Source organism: Solanum pennellii, chromosome 6 (genome assembly GCF_001406875.1).
Source record: "Solanum pennellii chromosome 6, SPENNV200".
In the NCBI taxonomy this organism is placed as follows: Eukaryota; Viridiplantae; Streptophyta; class Magnoliopsida; order Solanales; family Solanaceae; genus Solanum; species Solanum pennellii.
This window is the reverse complement of record NC_028642.1, coordinates 36,665,542-36,677,743: the sequence shown is the minus strand read 5'-3', so window position 1 is coordinate 36,677,743 and position 12,202 is coordinate 36,665,542. Positions and strand designations below refer to the sequence as shown.

General features: G+C 44.2%; 1 pseudogene; it reads left to right on the top strand.

The window, feature by feature from the left end:
- Window positions 1–10,965: 10,965 nt before the first annotated feature.
- Window positions 10,966–11,551, top strand: LOC114077551 (annotated as a pseudogene).
- Window positions 11,552–12,202: the final 651 nt, after the last annotated feature.

Here is a 12,202-nt window from a genome sequence, read left to right as displayed (position 1 = left end):
CAATGTCAGGTGGGCACAGGTGCCTTGGCCGATGTCGCTTGGGTTATGAGCGCATGGATTTAAGCTTCTGCGTGGGTATCGACTGATATCGCTGGGCCGATATGCATAAGGGTCTGCCGTTGTCTGTGGCCTAGGCCAATGTCGCCTGATTGATGTGCGAAGGGGTATGCCGATGTATCTTGGGCAATTAGAAGGGCCTACCGTTCTGCGCGGGCCTTGGGCGACGTTGCTTTTTAGAAATTCATAGGGATTTGTCGACATCGCCTAACAAATTCATGGAGTAGCCTGGCTTTGTGCATGAGAACCGATAGATTTTGCTTTGCATATGTGTGAACCGGCTTTCTCGTGTGTGCAGGCCTCGTCCAATATTATCTAAGCGATATGTGCAGGGGTCCACTGATGTCGCTTGGGTGATGCAGGCAGGGGCTAGACATTGTCAGTTAGGCGATACACGCAGGGGCCTGCATTTGTACGCGGGCCTCGGCTTATGTGCGCAGGGGTACTTGACCATGTACTTGGAAACCCCTTATTCACCAATAGAAATGTTGGCCTACTTCCACACAGGATATATCACATAACCCCTTAAGATTATTGATGAACATCATAGAACATTCGTATTGTCTTTCCCTCAATAAAATCAAACTTAAAACAAAATTTTTAAATGGGAACGTCTAGTGCTAAAGTCACTAAATGGGTAATTCGACAATCCCTGGATTATGTAATGTATTTTATATGTTGGGTTACAAGTAGATGATTTTTAAAGAGGACTCCCAATTCATTGATAAAGAAGATCACCAGGATTTCACAATCCACTGTCAAATTTATTCCAATTTCAAAAGCTCGGATCAAATCAGTATTGATATACAAATTGGATATTAGATATCAGAAAAAGTATCATACTTCAGTTTGAATTTTGAATTGAATAGAAAGTTCAAATTATGTTTTCGGAGAGCACAAATTATGTTGCCTTGAATAGAAAATAAAATGGCAAAACAATAATAAAAGAGATGAAATACAGATGTATAGATATCTGTCACGCCCGAGCTACCCCCAAGACGCGGACACGAAACTTAGAACCACAAGAGATCCCAAGCTAACCCTGCTGGCATGATCATGAGCATACAAAAGATAATAAACTAATGCGGAAGATAAATCATAATTAAATCTGAAAAGATGGGGAATGCCCATATTCTATAACTGAGAAATTTGAAGACAATGAGTTTAATACAAAGGAAATATTAACTCAATACTAAGCTGAATCTAACTATGTCTAAAATAAGCCTCTAAACTAGACTAGAAATACTGGGACAAGCCCCAACTAAGTCTAGCAAAAACTGAAACTAAATGACTAAAGATTGAAATGACACTCATGACTGTTGTCCTCGGAGAATGAGGACTCACCACTGGATCTGCTGAACTGGAGAAAGAAAATTGATCTATGCGTGATCTGGATGCTGACAACCTGAACCTACATCACGAGAAGATGGAGCGCACGTATGCATCGGTACTTAAAAGGTACTGAGCATGTAGGATTGAATAAAGCTAAAAAAAATATAACTGAAAAAGCACAATAACAAGTATAATAATCTGACATGATGAACTGAATCTGAGCTAACTGGATGCAATGACCAATTTATAACATGCTGAAACTGAATACTTGAATATACTATTAAATGGTCAATGCAAAGAGTCTGACTAAACTGTGGGATTTACTAATAATCGACAATAAAATCACATGAGATAAATGTGGAGTCCGATGTATACGCACCATCGAGAGGACCCAATATACCCTGCCAAAGGTATAAAGGCATGCAGGCGTGATCACTAAACTGATTGCCCACAGAGGGTACTTACAACCTACTTGGCTAGTAGTTCTGGGACTAATTGGGTACTCTGAACTTTAGTCCAACTCGGTATTATGCTACTCCCAATGAATAATATAAATTTATTGATTATTCTAAGTTTCTGTAAATACTGGATAGCTCGAAACTGAACATGCAAATTGAGAATGCAACAACTAATCTAGTAAGTATGCATTTATAACTAAGGCATGTATATCTGAAATATCTGACCTAGCATGTATAATTCAAGAACTAAAGAAATACAAAGCTAGGGTTCTGAAATTAATGCGATAATCTGATTAATAACATGATAATCTTATTTGGAATATGTATTTAATAGGTTCATGAAATTCTATCAAATAGAAACCATAGTCTTAAATCATGATAATAGAATCAAGAATCTGACTGAAAACTAGGGACCCAATGGGTGAAAGGAACCCACTAGTGAAATCCCACATACATGGTGATGAAATCCACAGAAAAATACTTAAGTTTTGGGGTTGAACTGCTGGAGCTTGTGGCGTTCTTGAACTAGGGTTCTTGAGCTTTTTCTCCTCTCTTGCTTCTATTTTTCTATGTTTTGATTTAATGATTTTACTTTAATATGTTTTAGTTATGTTTCTAGGCTTAAACTGACTAAAATCTAATGATTTAGGGTCAAAACTACGTATCTTAAGGTTTAAACAAAGTGGAAAAGATCAAAAAGACCCCTGAGAAAGTTGTTGTCGGACCAAACGACGGCCAGGACTGACGGTCCGTCTGACCGACGCCCCGTCATTGGGTCCATCGACTGGGCCTATTCGACAGGCCTTTACTAAAATGGGCATAAATATTTACTCAAAGGTTTGATTTTAGCATGGTCGGTGGCTATGGAAATATAATTCAATTTTATATCTGTGGGTAGGTCATGGGACACCTAATTTATTTTGTTCTAACAGTTATGACCATTTGAAGTTGACCCAACTACATTTCCCCTTAACTGTCTACAAATTTTCCACGTACGGTCAGACCTACGGACCGTACTGGTCATCCATAGATCTTGTCAGAGCATGGGTGAAGGGAGATTGATCGACGGTCACGGAATACGGACCGTCATCTGACCTACGAACCGTAAGTCCGTCCGTCGTCCATGACTTAACCAATTTTTTTGGGCTGAAATTTTTGAGAGTTTCTAATCCCATCGATGGTTGTGCGGGATGGACCGTGGGTCAGGCTACGGTCCGTCGATGCCACCGTTGGTTGCACCTGCAGATTTTTCTGTAAAACTGGTTTTTGGTCTGTTTTGGCTACAGGGTGTTACATTATACCCCCTTGGGAACATTCGTCCTCGAATGAAGAATAAACTAGCCGGATAGAGGGACAGAGCTACAAATCCTACTACTTAACACTGAGAACTGAGTTTCTGACTGATTTGAGTTCCGATAACATGAAAATACGCTGAAAATGCAAGTACAAACTGAGGGAACATGATTCTAAACTAAATTTACTCATGAATGACTTGACAACTGAAGAGGAACTATTACCTCAAGCTGTAGTGGAATCGGAAGGAAAGAGGTGAGGATACTTTGCTTTCATGGCTGCTTCTGCTTCCCAAGTATCTCCCTCTACGGACTGACTCCTCCACAAAACCTTGACTGAAGCGACTTCTTTGTTTCTCAACCTTCTGACCTGACGGTCAAGAATCTCAATTGGTACATCCTCATCAGAAAGACTATCTTTCACAACCACACTATCTAATGGCACTACAGAGGCTGGATTACCTACACACTTCTTCAAGAGTGAGATGTGGAAGACCGGATGCACCGCTGCTAATTCTGCTGGCAACTCTAACTCATATGACACCTTGCCAACGCTTTTCAAGATCTTGTAAAGGCCTACATATCTAGGACTGAGCTTCCCTTTCTTTCCAAATCTCATCACCCCTTTCATAGGTGAGACTTTAAGAAAAACTCAATCATCAACTTGGAACTATAGTTCCCTTCTCCTTACATTTTCATAAGATTTCTGACGACTTTGGGCTGTCTTAAGTCTATCTCTAATGAGTTGCACTTTCTCCATAGCATAAGGGACTGAGTCTGGCCCTATCAAAGCTGCTTCACTTACTTCAAACTAACCAACAAGAGATCTACTTCTACGCCCATATAAAGCCTCATAAGGGGCCATCCGGATGCTGGAATGGTAGCTGTTGTTGTAGGCAAACTAAATAAGAGGAAGGTGATCATCCCAACTACCTTTGAAATCGATCACACAAGCCCTCAACATATCCTATAGGGTCTGAATGGTACGCTCTGCCTATCCATCCGTCTGCGGATGAAATGCTGTGCTAAGGTTAATTTGAGTACCAAGACCCTTCTGAAATTACTTCAAGAAATGAGAGGTAAACTGAGGACCTCTATCTGAGATGATAGACAAAGAAACTCCATGTAATCTCACAATATCATTAATGTAAAGATTGGCATAATCCTCTGCCGAATATGTAGTCTTCACCGCCAAAAAGCGAGAAGACTTGGTCATCCTATCAACTATCACCCAAATAAAGTCATGCGGTCTGCAGTACGCGGTAACCTTGTGATGAAATCCATATAGATCACTTCCCCTTTCCAAGTAGGAATGTCGATCTCTTGAGTCGTACCTCCTGATTTCTGATGTTCTACCTTGACTTGTTGGCAATTGGGGCACTTACTCACAAAGTCTGTCATATCCCGCTTCATGTCATTCCACCAATAGACTTCCCGCAGATCACGGTACATCCTAGTAGCACCTGGATGAATAAAATACCTAGAGTTATGGGTTTATGCAAGAATATGATGTCTCAACTCGCCAACGTTAGGAAAACACAATCTACCCTGGTAGCGAAGTACACCATCTCCCCCTTGGGAAAAAACCTCCACTCTCTGATTATGGACTGCACCCTTAACTTCAAGCAAGATTAGGTCAATGTCTTGCTTTTCCTTAACCTCCACTACCAAAGACGATTCTTCCCCATTCTGAACTGTTACATGATATACCGTGGTTTCACTGTATAATTAATACTTTTTCCTTAAGTTTAGTGTGTCCGAAAGCCTTTTTGTGCTAATTTTGATATAAGTTTCTCTTTGTTTTGCAGGAAATCTGTCCAAGGCTGAATGCGGAGATTTTGAGCGAAAAAATGCAGAAGAGACCACCTACGGAGCTTATGACGGTCCGTCGTGCTTGTGACGGTCCGTAGGTGGCAACGTAGTGCAGCTGCTGAAGGAAGATGGGGAAGTCTGACCAAGTGTGGGATTACGAAGCTTGTGACGGTCCGTCATGGCTATGACGGTCCGTCCTGCAGGTTCGTCGTGAAGTTCAGAGAAGTGATCCCAGTACCCAAATTCCGAGAGTTGAAGTATTTTGGAACGAAGACCCTCGACGGACCGTTGTGCCTATGACGGTCCGTCATACCTGCCGTCGAGGGGAATGAAGAAAGCAGCAGAAGAATTGCACCAAGTATGGGACGACGGAGTCCACGACGGTCCGTTGTGACCACGACGGTCCGTCGCGAGGTCCGTCGACCCAGCCGCGTTTTGGCAGATTTCCAGCAATTAGAATTCTTGTTTAATTAGGTTTTTGTTTTTTTATAAATAGTTCGAAAAACCTCGTTTTTGAGGTTAGACACCTGATAGTTAGACTCTTAGATTGTTAAAACTCCGTATTGGTGAACATTGTATTGTGAGATTCTTGATAATCATTAGACTTTTCGTGAGATTATTGATTACTTTGAGAATTCTTGCAAGTGATTTTTGGTGATTAATCAAGCAACCTTTTGGATTTTATTCTTTCTCATTGAAGTAAGTACATGAATTCTTATTTAATATATTTGAATATTGTGTTTATGGCTATGAGTAACTAAACTCCATAACTAGGGTTGTGGGAACCATAGGCAAATAATGAGATAAACCCTAACTAAAATAACAATTCTAGAATAGTGTCTTGCATGTATTAATAATTCTTTCGCTTAGAAGTCTTTTTAACGGATGGCCAACGTTAGAACTCGCCTTAATGCTACTTGCCGGACCAAGGAGGTAGATAATAGGAAAAGAATTATTAACATAGATTTAGTGTATACTATCTAATAGGCTAGTATTGATTGGTACGAGGTAATAACTTAGTCAAATATCGAATACGATGCTTAATATGAGGTAAAGATAAGGGTTAGGAAAGCAACACACGTAGCCGGACCAAGGTGCGGAGTGAGATTTTCTAGATGCCGGACCAAGGATTTAGAAATACATAACTTATCACTTTGCATGCAAGATACTAGGAAAGAATTGTTATAGTTAGAATTATCAAGTTATGAACCTGTGGGGAACACGTAAACCCTAGTTACTTTGATTAACTGATTAAAACCCAACTTTCAAACTCATTAAGTGTCTCTTTCAATTTAGTTAATTCTTTTTACTTATTAGGAAATACAAACCCCCCTTTTTACATTTTTATGTTTTTACTTTCTAAGGAAGTTATCAACCGAGCAATAGTAATAACAAGTTAAAGTTAAGTCTAGACTATTTTCCTCGTGGGAACGATCCCAACCTCACTAGTTGGGTTATTTACTTGACACGACCGCTTTACTTCTTATTTGAGAAGTAAGTTTGAGCGTATCAAATTTTGGCGCCGCTGCCGGGGAATATAGCTTTTAGATTAACTTGAACTTATTACTATAGTTTAGTTGATATTTTCTTGATTTTACTTTGTTTTATTGTTTTTGATTTCTTTTCAGAACTATCCTCCTTGTATGCCAAATACACGGAGAGGAAGAGAACCGCTGTTTCCCTACGATCACGAGTTAGAGCGTACACTGCGCAATATGAATCGTAATTTGGGAATAAATGATGAGGATCCGAACCAGAACATCCCAGCTCCGGTTGATGTTCATGGTCAGATGTTACCCGATGCTCCGGGTGAACATCAACAGAGGGGACAGAATCCCGCTCCACGGCCCCAAGCATACTACAGAGGCTATGATGACATAGCAGACTCGGATGGGCCACTGGTTTTGCCTCCTCTACCCACAGGCCACACTTTTGTGGTAACTAGTAGCCTGATGCAAATGCTCACTGCCAGAGGTTTGTTTTCAGGGCTACCTTCTGAGGATCCACATGCCCATATAGCTAAGGTAAGGGCAGTGTGTAAAAGTTGTGTGGGGAGGCCTGATTTGGATCTAGATGTAATAGGGCTCAGAGTGTTTCCTCTCTCACTGACGGGAGAGGCTGCTATTTGGTTCACTGAGCTCCCATACAACTCCATCTTTACTTGGAATCAACTAAGGGATGTCTTCTTAGCACGCTACTATCCGGTCTCCAAGAAACTAAACCACAAAGACAGGGTGAATAACTTTGTGGCACTACCAGGAGAGTCAGTTAGTAGTTCTTGGGATAGATTCACCTCATTCTTGAGAAGTGTTCCAAATCACCGTATAGATGATGAGTCACTGAAAGAATACTTCTACAGGGGACAAGATGATAACAACAAAGCGGTATTGGACACTATAGCAGGTGGATCTTATGGAGAATGTCCTTATGCTGAGATCGCTGAAAAATTAGAAAAAATCTCCCGGAATAACAAAGCTTGGAGTACTAGGAAGTCTGATACAGGGAGAAACACCTTCGCAGTGCAGTCCACTCATAACCCAGCCACAGATGAGATTCGGGAAGAAATGGCTCAGATGAGAACTGAGCTTGGGTTGGTACTAAAACATGTCACTGGGGGTGCAGAAAAGATTAATGCAGTCAACTACTTGTCGAAACCACCGCCACAAAACGATGAGTGTTATTATGAGGAGGATTCCTATGCAGTAAATGAACAGATGGGGGGTTTCCGACCAAGCGCCCAAGGCTCAAATCAGGATAATTGGCGCCAAGGTCAAGGGAACCAAGGTCGGAACTATGGTAACTACAATCGTGAGGGTCATTATGTCCGAGATGGAAACTACAACCGCGACAACAACTTCAACAGGGGTAACTATGCTAATAGAAACGACAGGAATGGGCCCTATGTCCCTCCTCAAAATCGTGAAGTTACTCCTAGGGATGGTGGAGATAGTATGGCGCGAGTTGAGGATATGTTGCACAAAATGATGAGGAGGTTCGATGCTAGTGATGAGCACATTAAAGAGTTAAGGGGTGATTTAGCTAGTATTGGGCAAAAAGTTGATACACATGCAATTTCGATTAAACAGATCGAATTGCAAGTGGCCCAATTATCTGCGACAGTGAACACACGGCAACCGGGCACTCTTCCTAGCAACACTGTCCAAAATCCAAAGAATGATGCGCACTGTATGGCAATTACTACTCGGGGTGGTAGGCAAACCATTGACCCACCTATGCCATCTGCTGAGAAAAATGTGAGAAAGGATAATGATAAGGTGGTAAAGGGTAGTGGTGAAGCAGAGGAATGTAATGGAAAAGATGCAGAAGTACCCATCAAGGTAATTCCCATGCCTAGGCCACCACCACCCTTCCCTCAAAGATTAGTGAAGAAGACCGAGGATGGTAAATACCGGCGTTTCATAACAATGTTGAAGCAGCTTTCTATCAATGTCCCTTTGGTAGAAGCTCTAGAACAAATACCCGGTTATGCCAAATTTATGAAAGATCTGGTCACCAAGAAAAGATCGGTCACTTTCGAGGATGATGATAGACTGCAGCATTGTAGTGCTATTGCTACAAGATCCCTCGTACAAAAGAAAGAAGATCCTGGTGCGTTCACTATTCCTTGTACAGTTGGGTCATTACATTTTGCGAAAGCATTATGTGATCTGGGGGCAAGCATAAATCTCATGCCCCTCTCAATTTACAAGAAGTTGGGTTTGGGGGATCCAAAACCCACTGCGATGCGGCTACTGATGGCTGATCGGACAGTGAAACGGCCTATAGGGATACTCCATGATGTGCTAGTAAAAGTGGAGTCATTCATCTTTCCGGCTGATTTTGTTATTCTTGATTGTGAGGTCGATTTCGAAGTGCCTATTATTCTTGGGAGGCCATTCCTTGCCACAGGTAGAGCCTTAGTTGATATGGAGAAGGGACAGATGACATTTCGGTTGAATAATGAAGAAGCGACCTTCAACATTTGTAGGACCATGAGGCAGAGTGGTGAGCTCCAATCGGTATCTGCCATATCCCACAAAGAAAAGATGAAGAAGGAGACTGAACAGGAAAATGCAAAACAAGAGTTTATGGTTGGGGATTTGGTGCTTGTAGACAGTTCTGGGGTGCCTTGTCTTCCGGGCAAGCTCAAGTCCAAATGGACTGGCCCTTACTTGATTACCCAAGTATTCCCTCATGGAGCAGTTGAGTTAAAAACCAAGGAGGGAGTGCGGTTTAAGGTGAATAGAGAACGAATAAAACTCTATTTTGGGCATAAAGCATCGGCGAATGAAGTGATAGAGGCATACCATCTTGATGAAGTCTGAGTAATCAAGTGTCCCCAGTCGTGCCGCGACATTAAATCAGGCGCTTGTTGGGAGGCAACCCAATACTTATAGTCTTTTTAGTAATGGTAGCATTTTTCTACTAATGGGGTTTTAAATTTGCAGGCACATTACCAGGAAATTCTGCAGAAAATTACTCTGCAGCAGTCACTGACGGATATATCGACGGACCGTTGCGCCTGCGACGGACCGTCGTATGCATCCGTCGTACCAGGTACGTTTTTCTGTTATTTTGAAACTAGGGCACACACGACGGAACCAACGACGGGTCGTCACAACTGCGACGGACCGTCGTCGGGGAATCGTCGCGTGATTAATGAGTCGTACCCGACCCGACCCGGCTGGAGTCTTTTTCAAAATTAGACCGTTTAAACCCCCCAACCCTTCATTTCACCCCATTCATTCATTATTCCTCCCACTTCCCTCTCTTTTCAACTTCCATATTCTCCCCCTCGATCATTGTTCCCCCAAAATTCTCCAAAGCCCTAAAAGTTATCATCTACTAGTCGGAGTTGCTGCTGTGGGTGTCTTCTTGGTCACCGAGTACTTGCCCAACTTGTTTTTCTCCAATTCTAAGGTATGTGTCTCTAATTTCTACTCATTTATCTTGCATTTTTGTTTATTAGTTAGTATTAGCTTAGTTCATCGTCGTATGTTGTTTCCTTTATATGATTATGTCTAAACCTAGGTTCAAAATGTTCGAATTTGCCATGTTGACAACCCTACACATGGGTGCTTATGCATTGCTAGTTTCCTAGGTAGTTGGGATAGACAAATGTAGGTCCAAAACACTACAAGACCATGTGGGTTCATCGGGGATGCATGGGGTACCCCCAGTTCTGTCACTGTTATTCAGAACGAGACCCCGATGACGGACCGTCGTACCCACGACGGACCGTCGTAGGGTCCGTTCCAAAAGCCCTAGCACCCTGTCCCAACGGACACATGTGACGGACCGTCGTCTTCACGACGGTCCGTCCTGCACAACCGTTCTGGTTGTCAGAGACCCTGTTTCTAAGGGTCTCTCATTTTTTCCCAAGTGTTTCCTAACGGACACATGTGACGGACCGTCGTCTTCACGACGGTCCGTCCTGCACAACCGTTCCGGTTGTCAGAGACCCTGTTTCTAAGGGTCTCTCATTTTTTCCCAAGTGTTTCCCAACGGACACATGTGACGGACCGTCGTCTTCACGACGGTCCGTCCTGCACAACCGTTCTGGTTGTCAGAGACCCTGTTTCTAAGGGTCTCTCACTTTTTCTAAGTGTCCTTCAACGGACACATGTGACGGACCGTCATACCCACGACGGTCCGTCCTGCACGACCGTCATGATGGTCAGAGACCCCTCTGCTAAGGGTCTCCATATTTTTTTAAGTGTCCTACGACGGACACCTACGACGGACCGTCGTACCTGTGACGGTCCGTCCTGCATATACCGTCATGCTAGTCAGAGACTCTCCTTCAGGGTTCTTTATATATACATAGACTAAGTAAAACACGACGGACCTCATGACGGTCCGTCATAGCCACGACGAGCCGTCATCTGGCCCGTCGTGTGATACAGTTTCAATATCAATGACACACTATTTTCAATGTTTTATTTCGTATGGTTTTGCCTGTCTTGTTTGCCACTACTCATACTAATATTGATCCTTTACAGGTACTATCTACTATGGCACCCAAGCAAGACCGCATCTACGCACGCGGGCGATCGAAGTCTGTCGCCCCGTCTGCCCGCATGGTCATCGGCTCTGATGATGAGCGTGACCCTGAGTACGTGCCCCCAGGCACTTCCGCCCCTTCCCGTGCTGCACGTGCCCCCAGAGCCACACCCAAAAAGGTGGCGTCCGGCGTAGTCACTGCCTCCCAGTCTGATGAGGAGCGCACACTGACCGGCACACCCTCTGGGTCAGCCACAAATGAGGAAGGAGCGTCTGGCTCCTTAGGCGTATCCTGGTCCGAGGAAGCTTCAGTCTCTGCTGAGGTTCCCGCACCCGCCACTGCTGCAGCGTCGGCCTCGTCTGATGAGGCTGACAGTTCAGACTCTACATCCGGCGCACCAGTTCAGGTCCCCACCCCAGCCGCTGACCAGCCAAACCGGTGGTGTGTCGACGGCCAGTTTCAAGTTTACTCCGACGCAAAGTTCTTGACCGATAAAGGAGTAATGACTCGCACACTCACCCTGGAGCGGCGGGTACTCACAGGGAGCCTTCCCACGATGCCGGAGATTCATAACCTCTTCACCAGGCATCGCTTAGAGTGGACAGCACGTCCATTGGGACGATACAGCGAGGAGATGGTCCGAGAGTTCTACGCGTCCTATGTAGCGACTCTCCGATCACAGATCGACAGGCGGGCTGCTCCCGCTAAACAGGCCCCATTGGAGCAGGTTCGAGTCCGGGGCGTGCAGGTTGACATTTCCCTGCCAGCCATCCGCCGGTTCCTATACGGCGAGAGTGCAGATGCTACTCGGACCCCCATCACTGCCGAGTTTGACTACCGCTGGCAGATAGTAAAGGATGGACAGTTCTTGCGCGAGCCAGCACTGAGAGAGACCACCAAGAGGTGGATGGCCCTGCACCTGTCAGTAGATGGAGAGGGTGCCGATTGGGTGACTGAGCCGAAGGGGGCCATCAAGAAGGCCAACCTCACGTTCACAGCAAAGTTCTTGTGGCTGCTTGTCCGTCACTGCCTCTCCCCCACAGCTGCTGACAACATCGTTACCTGGGATCGAGCAGTGTTGATGGCGGCGATGATAGCCGGATTCGAGGTAGACTTCGCATGGCTTCTCCAGGCAGTCATGCACGAGAGGGCATTCAAGGTCACTACCACCTACCCCTTCCCGTGCATGATCTTTGCCCTTTGCAGGTCCGCAGGTGTGCCCATATGGCACATAGATCAGCTGAAGA